Source organism: Oncorhynchus kisutch, linkage group LG27 (assembly GCF_002021735.2).
Source record: "Oncorhynchus kisutch isolate 150728-3 linkage group LG27, Okis_V2, whole genome shotgun sequence".
Classification (NCBI taxonomy): Eukaryota; Metazoa; Chordata; class Actinopteri; order Salmoniformes; family Salmonidae; genus Oncorhynchus; species Oncorhynchus kisutch.
In genome coordinates this window covers 27,021,943-27,035,137 of record NC_034200.2, presented here as the reverse complement: position 1 = coordinate 27,035,137, position 13,195 = coordinate 27,021,943, and the positions used below count along the sequence as shown (strand labels likewise).

Sequence of the window (13,195 nt, the reverse complement as noted above, 5' to 3'; positions counted from 1 at the left end):
TTTGAAGTTTGAAGTGGAACCTATTCTCCATTGCCCTGTAGACAGTGGAACGGTAGAAGGGCCTGCCTCTCCCAGACAGTCCCTGGGGTGCATTCTGCCTGCGTGCGTCTGTGCCTGCATGTGTGTGTGCCTGCGTATATTTGGACAGACTGCCAGCGATCGTTGCTTTCGGGACATTAAACGTCAGTTGATGGAGCACTTTGCCCAGCCTAAGTAAATGTGCTCGGGACTACTTGAGTGTGCATTGTTTAGGAATGGATTACCGAAAAGTTGGAAATGGTACTGTGTCATGGGCATTAATGGGAGTTCACTAATGTTTATTCCACCGGAAGGGAATGAATCTGCATTTGGGGACAGCTGCTGGTTTAGCAACAAAATGATGGTACTGTTTGATGTCTCTTGGAGAGATGTGGTGGGTGAGGTTGCATGCATCAGCAATGACAAACAAAACAGTGTTCAAGGCTTGAGGACTCTCATAGTGGGAGAAGATCATTCAGGGAATTTCATCTACATTCACTGCGACACCAAGGCAGGTCATTGCTCCAGTTTGTGTAGCGTGTTACAAACTGCCATTGGACACTATATTCCCCTTCAGTCTATAGATTGCTAGTAACCTGCTCCATTGAATTGCTGGATACATACTGCATCTCTCATAGTACACGTTAGCAGGTGTCCCACGTGTAAAAGCTGAAGAACATACGCACATCCAGGTCCTTTTTGCAGGTTTTTGGAGTTATAGGTGAACTCATGGAGAAGGAAAAGGCTGCACACTGCTGCTTATGTTCCTAGGGGATTTATCACAGCACCGTTTTGATCAGGCATCCATTTCCTTTTTATTTTCTCATGTTTCCCAGGGCGCTCCTCAACACGCACCTGAACACATGTTCCTTCCCTCAGACCTGTCTGTCACACACCGCCATGTCCCATGATCCTCCTTAACCCTGACAGCACTCTGTCCACTCTCTTCAGGTCTACCCCAGATGTGTCACTACACCTGTCACTTTATCTGTCACAACCGCTCACGACCAGTTACAACTAGTCACAGCTAGTCAGTACGACTCCCTTTGTGTCAGATCATCTTGTTGACATCAGCGTGGTGACCCACTGCTGGTGTTGGAAGTTGATCTGGAGGGAACTGTTTGAAGTGAGAATCAGTGCTCCATGTCTCAGTATGGCCGGTCCGCAATAATCAAGTATAAAACTGTTGTTTTGTGGCCTAAAGTCACGTTGTGTATATATAATCTAGTTTCCAAAGACTTTGTGAGAGAGCAATGATGCTCTCATGTTGACATTAAGATCTGAATATTCTTCATGGGATGAGCAGCTAGCTGAAGAGATTGATGGAGCTTGGCTGGAGGTTGATATGCGGTTCATCTTCAAGCGGTTGTTTTACATGAAGGCATGTCTCTGTGGTTGTTGCTCTCTAAGACTCCAGGCCACCACATAGAACGGCATGTTCCTTTCTCACTGGCTTGTACTGCCTGCCTTGTGAGTGAAATGGTATTGGCTGTCTCAGACACACGCATGCTCTCGCTCTTTCTCTCTCTCTTTCTCTCTCGCTCTCTCTCTCTTTCTCTCTCTCTTTCTCCCTCGCTCTCTCTCTCTTTCTCTCTCTCTTTCTCCCTCGCTCTCTCTCTCTTTCTCTCTCTCTTTCTCTCTCGCTTTCCCTCTCTTTCTCTTTCTCTCTCGCTCTCTCTCTCTTTCTCTCTCGCTTTCCCTCTCTTTCTCTCTCCCTCCCTGGGGTATTCATAGTATTTTCCCCTCCTAAGTTAATAAATAAAAATCCAATGCTGCTTTTTATTATATATTTGTCTTCTTCCTCCGTCTGTTTTCCTGCCCGGTCTGCTCTGTTCAGCAGCACTTTGTGTTATTAAAGTGTTGTTTTGGCAGGGCCGGAGCGCTAGCAACTAGCTCGCCCACAGAGGTAATTACTGACGATCTGCATAGCTGCCTCACGAACGCGGCAGCCGTGAAAATGTTATTAGCTTAGCCTGTCTGCGAGGAGCGGTGCAAGGCGACGTGGAGGGGGGGGGGGGATAAGAAGGTCTTCCTAGCCATCGTGCTTCTGCATTGCTTGCTCTTCTGAGTTGTAGGTTACTGTGAAGCACTTTGTGACAGCTGCTTATCTATAAAGGGCTGTATAAATATATTTGATTGACATGTGATTGATATGGAGAGGCTCTAATACAAGGCGTTGAGGTTAGAGGTCAGATAGAGGAACTAGGAAGAGACAGTGTATTTATATTTCTTACTGTTCTTTTCAACTGGCGTGTGTCCAAGTCAAAATAGTCTCTTTGAAGCATGGGTCTAGCAAAGTTAGAGATTAGATGGAGGGAGCTGGGTTTCTTTTCATTGGTGCAGTTGATCTTGTATTCATGTGTTTTTCTATAGCCTTTTGACAGAACGGAGGTAAAAGATAGAGCCTTCTGGTGCCTGGAATCAGATGAGAGGCATTAGTTACTGGAAGAAGAACCCTGGGATCTGAGAAAAATGGTCATCAGAGCTTAGATAGATATCCATCAGTCTTCTTTTTCTCAACGAATTACAAAACCACGCTTCCACTCACACACCCCCCTCCTGCCTCCCTGCTCTGCCTCCACTGAGGTCAGAGGTTAACATCATGTTCAGGGTTAGGAGCTCACAGTGGTCAAACGCTCTGAGCTGGGCCTTAACGAGCTCAGTCTGAGTCCTTTGGACCTCTACACACACACGCACACACGCACACACACACACACACACACACACACACACACACACACACACACACACACACACTCACACACTCACACACACACACACACAATCTTGCACATCCATGCACGCACACACACGCATGTACACACATACACACACAATACATCTCCTGGTCAAAGTCCCGGTGGGACTGAGGGAGAAAGCCAGGAGAGCAGGGTGGGCCTTGTCTCGCTCTCCCGTCTCTCCTTTCAAGCCCGGCTTATCTACACATGCACAGGTTGAACTAATTGGCATTATTAAGCTGGCCTGGCCGGATACAATGGAAACCGCCAAGGGGCCTACAAACAGGTGTGTGTGTAGAGGAAATCTTAAACAAGCCACCCGTCAATTTCAATCAGTACCATGCATGGCTCGCTGCAGGCCCAGGTAGGCCAATTACAAACAGACACGCTCGACAGGCGCTCTCAAACCCCGACCAAACCCCTTTTATTCAAACTCATGGGCACCGGCAGAGATGTGCTATGGTTCGATGTGTGAGGAGGAACGTTCCCTGCTGCTGGATCGATAGGGGATGAAGGGAAGGAGGAGTGAGGGGTTGTAGTTGTCTTTTGGTTTGAAGGGTTTTAATTGGACTAATCATGTCGTTCTCTCTCTCTCTCTCTCCTCTCTTTCTCTGCCCTCCCTCTCTCCCCCTCTCCCTCTTCTCTCACTCTCCCTCTCCCACCCCCCCCCTCTCTCTCTCTCGCTCCCCCCTCCCTCACCCCCCCTTTCTCTCACCCTCTATTCCTCCCCTCCCCTCTCTCTCTCTCTATCACTCCCCCCTCCCTCACCCCCTCTCTCTCCCCCTCCCTTCCCCTCTATTCCTCCCCTCCCCTCTCTCTCTCTCTCGCTCCCCCCTCCCTCACCCCCTCTCTCTTCCCCTCCCTTCCCCTCTATTCCTCCCCTCTCTCTCTCCATCTCAGGGGGGTAAGATCCCGGTGAGGTGGACGGCTCCAGAGGCCATCGCCTACAGGAAGTTCACCTCAGCCAGTGACGTGTGGAGCTACGGCATCGTCATGTGGGAGGTGATGTCATTCGGAGAGAGACCCTACTGGGACATGTCTAATCAGGATGTGAGTATTATTGTCATGTTGAACTTTTAAATGTTGTTCTAAGGTGTATAGAAATATTCATAGAATTCAAAATTCCAATTAATCAAATGAATTCATGAAGCCCTCTTTACATTAGCAGTAGTCACAAAAGTGATTTTACAGTAACCGGGCTAAGACCCCAAAGCAGAGGCAGTGAATGAGTATTCAGATGACCCTTCTATTTGTTTATGTTGTGTCATAAAATGGAACCTTCTCAGACATAACAACTCAGCTAGACAAGAGGATTCTCACTGGAAATGTCCTTGACAATGAGCAGATTCTCACAAAGGCAAAATATCACACATGCACGTTACCTCCTCTGTCCTTCTTTTTGCTACGTCCCCCGAATCTCACACAATGAGATCTATCACACATGCTCACACTCACAAACACCCCCAACACACACACACCAATGAGCTCCATATCCCCATCCGTCCAACGGGTCTCTCTGGAGCCTGGTTCACCAGGCCTGGCCAAGCCAGCAGATGTTCCCTCTCTGGGCCAGCAGCATGCCGGCAGCGACTGGTGGGACACACACAGGGAGGAGGCCTGGCATTGCTCACAGCATGGCCTGCTGTTCTCTTCAGGCAGAACACACACACATCTGTGTACACTAATAACACACATGCCAACTCGAACACACAAAACACACACAGACACACAGGCTAATGCACACATGATGCACTGACCAACACAAATACACAAGTCTGTGTGCACATACACATGCCCACTTACACACCTATGATAAGTGCACACACACACACACTCACATGCATGTAAATGCACTCACATACACTTGTCAAGATTCTGCTGAATTGCAGTGGTAGCATGGGCACCTATTGAGTGTCGTCCCATTTCTGATGATGATTCATTTTCACACGCTAGAATCTCTATCGGTGTTGACTTTTCCTGACTTTTCCCTGATTCAACCTTTAAGGGGTAACAATCCGTCATATGGTATACCATATGAACATGCTACGATTTAGAGAGGGAGCGAGCGTTTGTCTTTCTATCGAAAACCCTTTTTGTCCTTGTATAAGGCCATGTGCAGCATAGCTACAGCACAGCACTACTTATCCACCATCAGGCCTTCCTAGCCTTTGCAGTTTCTACGGAACAAGTGTCAAGTACCTGCATTTCACCACATTAATTATATGCACTCAGCCCATTCCCAAGACACTTTCCCACAGTGTCGGAGTATAGGTCCTCTCCATCCTTTTATGCAGACGTGTGATTCGCTAGTGTCAAGTAGGAAGGGCACCTCAGCCTGAGTGCTGTCTGTAGATTAATCGGTGAGAGAGAGGGGGAGAGAGAGAAGCAGAAAGATAGAGGGAGAGAGAGAGATTGACGCTAAGTGAATTGCTCACTAACCACTCAATGAAACAGAGAAACTAGGGCCTGGTGTTACAGTGAAGGGGTCTAGAGGAAGAGGGCCTGGTGTTACAGTGAAGGGGTCTAGAGGAAGAGGGCCTGGTGTTACAGTGAAGGGGTCTAGAGGAAGAGGGCCTGGTGTTACAGTGAAGGGGTCTAGAGGAAGAGGGCCTGGTGTTACAGTGAAGGGGTCTAGAGGAAGAGGGCCTGGTGTTACAGTGAAGGGGTCTAGAGGAAGAGGGCCTGGTGTTACAGTGAAGGGGTCTAGAGGAAGAGGGCCTGGTGTTACAGTGAAGGGGTCTAGAGGAAGAGGGCCTGGTGTTACAGTGAAGGGGTCTAGAGGAAGAGGGCCTGGTGTTACAGTGAAGGGGTCTAGAGGAAGAGGGAAAGTAAAAGGGAAGCAGAAAGGCTTCTATATATCTCCGCTTTTCCTACAATTCTCTGATTTACTGCACATTATTGATCTCCTGTAATCATGAACTGGAGTCTAGTGACTTCCCTCGGATGTCTTCCTAATTGGCCTTCTCCACGGTACTGTCTGGCAATGGTCCACCTACCTTGTCACTCTGAGCAGCCATATTTAGACCCCTGTCTAGCATGAACCTCTGGATTGAAATATGTGTTATTGCATATAAAACATATACAGGTATCAATGTATACAAATTACATTTGGAACATACCAAAAATGATAACAGGAGTATTACATCAAGATATCATTGGATTTAAGCATAGCATGAACCTCGAATGACCACCTTCCACTGACTACCTTCTGCCTTCTCCACAATAGTCCTGTCTAACATGACCCTTACTGACTACCTTCTGCCTTCTACACAATAGTCCTGTCTAACATGACCCTTACTGACTACCTTCTGCCTTCTCCACAATAGTCCTGTCTAACATGACCCTTACTGACTACCTTCTGCCTTCTCCACAATAGTCCTGTCTAACATGACCCTTACTGACTACCTTCTGCCTTCTCCACAATAGTCCTGTCTAACATGACCCTTACTGACTACCTTCTGCCTTCTCCACAATAGTCCTGTCTAACATGACCCTTACTGACTACCTTCTGCCTTCTCCACAATAGTCCTGTCTAACATGACCCTTACTGACTACCTTCTGCCTTCTCCACAATAGTCCTGTCTAACATGACCCTTACTGACTACCTTCTGCCTTCTCCACAATAGTCCTGTCTAACATGACCCTTACTGACTACCTTCTGCCTTCTCCACAATAGTCCTGTCTAACATGACCCTTACTGACTACCTTCTGCCTTCTACACAATAGTCCTGTCTAACATGACCCTTACTGACTACCTTCTGCCTTCTCCACAATAGTCCTGTCTAACATGACCCTTACTGACTACCTTCTGCCTTCTCCACAATAGTCCTGTCTAACATGACCCTTACTGACTACCTTCTGCCTTCTCCACAATAGTCCTGTCTAACATGACCCTTACTGACTACCTTCTGCCTTCTCCACAATAGTCCTGTCTAACATGACCCTTACTGACTACCTTCTGCCTTCTCCACAATAGTCCTGTCTAACATGACCCTTACTGACTACCTTCTGCCTTCTACACAATAGTCCTGTCTAACATGACCCTTACTGACTACCTTCTGCCTTCTCCACAATAGTCCTGTCTAACATGACCCTTACTGACTACCTTCTGCCTTCTCCACAATAGTCCTGTCTAACATGACCCTTACTGACTACCTTCTGCCTTCTCCACAATAGTCCTGTCTAACATGACCCTTACTGACTACCTTCTGCCTTCTCCACAATAGTCCTGTCTAACATGACCCTTACTGACTACCTTCTGCCTTCTCCACAATAGTCCTGTCTAACATGACCCTTACTGACTACCTTCTGCCTTCTCCACAATAGTCCTGTCTAACATGACCCTTACTGACTACCTTCTGCCTTCTACACAATAGTCCTGTCTAACATGACCCTTACTGACTACCTTCTGCCTTCTCCACAATAGTCCTGTCTAACATGACCCCTACTGACTACCTTCTGCCTTCTCCACAATAGTCCTGTCTAACATGACCCTTACTGACTACCTTCTGCCTTCTCCACAATAGTCCTGTCTAACATGACCCTTACTGACTACCTTCTGCCTTCTCCACAATAGTCCTGTCTAACATGACCCTTACTGACTACCTTCTGCCTTCTACACAATAGTCCTGTCTAACATGACCCTTACTGACTACCTTCTGCCTTCTCCACAATAGTCCTGTCTAACATGACCCTTACTGACTACCTTCTGCCTTCTCCACAATAGTCCTGTCTAACATGACCCTTACTGACTACCTTCTGCCTTCTCCACAATAGTCCTGTCTAACATGACCCTTACTGACTACCTTCTGCCTTCTACACAATAGTCCTGTCTAACATGACCCTTACTGACTACCTTCTGCCTTCTCCACAATAGTCCTGTCTAACATGACCCTTACTGACTACCTTCTGCCTTCTCCACAATAGTCCTGTCTAACATGACCCTTACTGACTACCTTCTGCCTTCTCCACAATAGTCCTGTCTAACATGACCCTTACTGACTACCTTCTGCCTTCTCCACAATAGTCCTGTCTAACATGACCCTTACTGACTACCTTCTGCCTTCTCCACAATAGTCCTGTCTAACATGACCCTTACTGACTACCTTCTGCCTTCTACACAATAGTCCTGTCTAACATGACCCTTACTGACTACCTTCTGCCTTCTCCACAATAGTCCTGTCTAACATGACCCTTACTGACTACCTTCTGCCTTCTCCACAATAGTCCTGTCTAACATGACCCTTACTGACTACCTTCTGCCTTCTCCACAATAGTCCTGTCTAACATGACCCTTACTGACTACCTTCTGCCTTCTCCACAATAGTCCTGTCTAACATGACCCTTACTGACTACCTTCTGCCTTCTCCACAATAGTCCTGTCTAACATGACCCTTACTGACTACCTTCTGCCTTCTACACAATAGTCCTGTCTAACATGACCCTTACTGACTACCTTCTGCCTTCTCCACAATAGTCCTGTCTAACATGACCCCTACTGACTACCTTCTGCCTTCTCCACAATAGTCCTGTCTAACATGACCCTTACTGACTACCTTCTGCCTTCTCCACAATAGTCCTGTCTAACATGACCCTTACTGACTACCTTCTGCCTTCTCCACAATAGTCCTGTCTAACATGACCCTTACTGACTACCTTCTGCCTTCTACACAATAGTCCTGTCTAACATGACCCTTACTGACTACCTTCTGCCTTCTCCACAATAGTCCTGTCTAACATGACCCTTACTGACTACCTTCTGCCTTCTACACAATAGTCCTGTCTAACATGACCCTTACTGACTACCTTCTGCCTTCTCCACAATAGTCCTGTCTAACATGACCCTTACTGACTACCTTCTGCCTTCTCCACAATAGTCCTGTCTAACATGACCCTTACTGACTACCTTCTGCCTTCTCCACAATAGTCCTGTCTAACATGACCCTTACTGACTACCTTCTGCCTTCTCCACAATAGTCCTGTCTGACATGACCCTTACTGACTACCTTCTGCCTTCTACACAATAGTCCTGTCTAACATGACCCTTACTGACTACCTTCTGCCTTCTCCACAATACCCTCTGCCCCCCCCTCTGTCCCCAGGTGATCAATGCCATAGAGCAGGACTACCGACTACCCCCCTCCCATGGACTGCCCCTCGGCCCTGCACCAACTTATGCTGGACTGCTGGCAGAAGGACCGCAACGCCCGGCCACGCTTCACTGACATCGTCAACACCCTGGACAAGATGATCCGCAACCCAGCCAGTCTCAAACAAGTGGCCAGCATCCCTGCAGTGTGAGTACACACATAGAAAAATATATGTAGGCTACACCCCCCCCCCCCCCCCCCCCCCCCCCCCCCCACACACACACACATACTCAACCCAGACACACTTAAACTTCCTTAAACATGAATGCCTATACCTCCACTCTGCACCATCAAAGCATCTCTCTCCTCTTTCTTTCTCTCCCTCTCTCTCTCTCCCTCTCTCTCCCTTACTTACCTTACTTACTCCTCCTCTCCCTTTCTCTTCCTCTCACTCTCTCCTCCTCTTTCTCTCTCGTCCTCTCCCTTTCTCCTCTTCTCCTCCTTCAGGCCTTCCCAGCCCCTGTTGGACCGTTCTATCCCAGACTTCAACACCTTCAGTTCAGTGGGAGAGTGGCTGGGAGCCATCAAGATGACCCAGTACAGAGACAACTTTCTCAACTCTGGCTTCACCTCCCTGCAACTGGTAGCACAGATGACCTCTGAGTGAGTCACACACACACACACATGCAGAGATGGGCATTATTTCGGGTCACATGTATTTGAAATATTTATTTCAATTACTTCTGAGTATTTTGTAATTGGTATTTCACTGGGCTAAACTATGCGCAATGTATTTTGTAGCAAGATACTTTCGAGAGCCATAATTTGTATTTTCAAAGTATAAAATAATTTTACATACAATTTTTTGGTATCAGAAGTCTGATGGCACTATGGTGTGATAAGAGCGTCTGCTAAATTAACTAAGCATCCTAAGTATTATTCGCATGAGCTCCGCCCCGAAACAAGGCCAATAATAATACCCAATAACTGCTTTGCAGTTCATTTTGGTATGTTCATTTTCACATCCAGAGTGACTTGCTCCATTAAGGTAGATAAACAACATGTCACAGTCACAGCAAGTCACACGTTTCTGTAACCTTTACTGAGCATGTTGTTGCTGTTCGGGCTTTTTGCAAATGGTTTTTCTATTTTATGACACAAAATACACATATTATAATTAAATACATGACAAAATACAGGTATTTTGTAACAGGCTCACCCACGCATGCACACACACACACACACACACACACACACACACACACACACACACACACACACACACACACACACACACACACACACACACACACACACACACACACACAGAAACACACACACACAGAAACACACACACACAGAAACACAGAAACACACACACACACACACACACACACACACACACACACACACACACACACACACACACACACACACACACACACACACACACACACACACACACACACACACACAAACACACACACACAGAAACACACACACAGAAACACACACACACATAAACACTCGTGAGCAAGCATTCATGTACACACGCACATATCATCGAAAATCGATGATAGTCCTGTCCAAATATTGGCCATAAGAAACACCGCTTTCTGTGCATTTGATGTTTTGTAGCATCTTTCTGGCTTCATAATGTTGTTTATGAAATGTAGCATCATGATTTTAATCATCAAAGAGAGCAAAGGCCAGATCACTGAGAGGCAGACACATTGGGCTTGTTGTTTTCTTCTTCACAGCCAGGCCAGTGGCTAACAGTCCTGACATGACTTGGGGCTTTGGTTATCTGTGTAAACGTATTAGACACCAAATGAATGTATGTTTATGTACCGTACTTGCTTCTTCAGTGCACACAGTTGAGGCATTGCAGATACAGTACTTAATACACATTTTAGTATTGACATATGTCCTGTCTTGCTTTCGCTTCCCCTCTCTCTCTCTCTCTCTCTCTCTCTCTCTCTCTCTCCCCCACCCCCTTCTGCTCTCCCCCTCTCCCCCTCCCCCTCTCCCTCTTTCCAGAGACCTCCTCAGGATAGGTGTGACCCTGGCGGGCCACCAGAAGAAGATCCTGAGTAACGTTGCCTCCATGCGGGTCCAGATGAGCCAGTGCCAGTCGCCCACCACCATGGCATGACTGGAGGGGGCGCCGTGCCACGGGTCGGGCAGCATTCAGGCAGGCAGGGACTACAGCAGGAAGGACTACACCCCTCACCGAATGACCCCCAACCCGGCGGGACGCGCCAGGGTCGAGACTATCATCCTCATCTAATGGAACATCATAATAGCAGTAGACCAGGGTCCAGACCAATACTAACTCAATATCACCTTCCACTAATCTGAGTTATAATGAGTTATGATCCAGAGTTCAGTGGGCTCAGAGAATGTTTTTTCTAATCTTAATCTGTGAGTTCTACAGTCCTGGAGTCTGGAGTGGACAGATTATCATCCTAGTCTGAACTATCCCAGAGTTCCATGGGTTCAGATACTTTTGTCACATCTTAATCTGTGGCCATGGACTATACTATCATCCATGGATTATCATCAGTGTGTAGGCCTGTGTAATTTCACATCTGGAGCACATGGTATATAGAATATGATCGTATTGTACTGTAATCTAACCCCAGACCACCACAGAATGACACGGTGATGGAGTCTGGGACTATCAGATGTATATCTTTAATGGATGATGGTAGACTGGAGAGGAGTACCAAGTGGAAGCCATTTTGAAGAGGAAGTTCATGTCATCAGAAGGTCAGAATGTCATTTAAACCCAGGCCTTCTTCAAAGACTAGTGAGGATGCTTGGCCTGACTAGGAGCAGCGGTATGAAATGCGCGTAGGAAGAAAGCAATTCAAATTCACCATACATTGTCATTATACATACGGAAAAGGATACAGAGGCATACAGTGGTGTATGGCTGATTTGGTTTGACCATTTCTCAAATTGTCTTTTTTTCTTCATTCAAAACTTTTGACATTTTGGAGATCTCCTCAGGCTCAACAGAACCGGCGGGAAAGGAGAGCTTTTTGAGACATTTGTTTAAATCTTGTTTTGTTTTTTTAACCATAAAAGCAGGGAACTCAGATCTCTCTTCCGTGTTTTCACCTTAACACTACCTGTGGATGTCTGGGCTGATGGCCTTGCCAAAGGACTAGTGAAACGGCCTCGCCCAGATTCGGAGAATATATACAAATATGTATATCTCTAACTCAATATGAATATATCTTCAGAATAAATCTTCATATTGAAGGTGATGTGTATGAATATGTATGTGCAAGACTCTCTCTGCTTGCATTTTTGGCAAAGATGACGTTTTTGTGCACCTGAATTGTAATGGAGATGGACACATATAATGCTGAGGGGTCACAATCCTGAAATAACTTTGACCTGGAAATAAATGTACAAAGGACCATGTACAAATTACTGTTTCTGTAGATGTGTATAAAACAACTGTAGGGATAAAAAAAGGTGACCAAAACGTCCATTCTCTGGAGAGCCCATGTTAAATGTGAGTGTATCCATGCCGTATCTTGCTGATGAGCACTTAATGTACAGATTATGTTGGTTCTTCTTTATTTATTTGTTGTTTGTGTTGGAGTGATTGGAACCGTCCAGAATGGGAAGGAGAGTGGAGAGTGTCTCGTCTCATCTGGCCAAATGTCTATGGTATGTATCTCCTATCCATCCTCATAGTAACTGCACCGGCAATGAATATCATACATCCTCACAAATGTGGAGTATTTGGAAACAGTGGTAACGGTAAATAAAGAATCTAAAAGATGATCATGGAGTTGCTGGGGTCAAGTTCAGGATTTCATTAGAACTACATATCATTGCCATGTAAAACATGGCCTTCATTTTCCTTGACATTCTCTAGTCATTCTGGCTGAAGAAGGGCGTCATTTACTTCATATTCGGACATTTTATGAATAGCTGATAAGCTAATCAAGACATCTCAGATTGGAGAGTTTTCCTTGTGTGTGTGTGTGTGTGTGTGTGTGTGTGTGTGTGTGTGTGTGTGTGTGTGTGTGTGTGTGTGTGTGTGTGTGTGTGAGAACGAACATCTGGGCCTGGCTTTGCCAACAGATGCCTGATGCCATCCTGATGAACACACAGACTTAAACAGCTTACAGAGGCACACACACACACTACAGTCAGTCCCCCATGGCCAGCTAGAGCTGAGCCACTGACTTATCTCTCCAGACCACTACAGTGTCACCATATGGATAGCCTCGGTGTTAGGAGGAGAGGATGTAGCGCCTCCAAGGAGTTCTGCTCATACATTAGTCCATCACACACCTGTTACCTTAAGTGGCTAGCTTTATAGCT

General features: G+C 46.4%; 1 pseudogene; it reads left to right on the top strand.

The window, feature by feature from the left end:
- LOC109871560 (ephrin type-B receptor 1-B-like) overlaps positions 1-12,778 on the top strand; it is a 263,743-nt pseudogene extending 250,965 nt beyond the window's left edge.
- Positions 12,779-13,195: the final 417 nt, after the last annotated feature.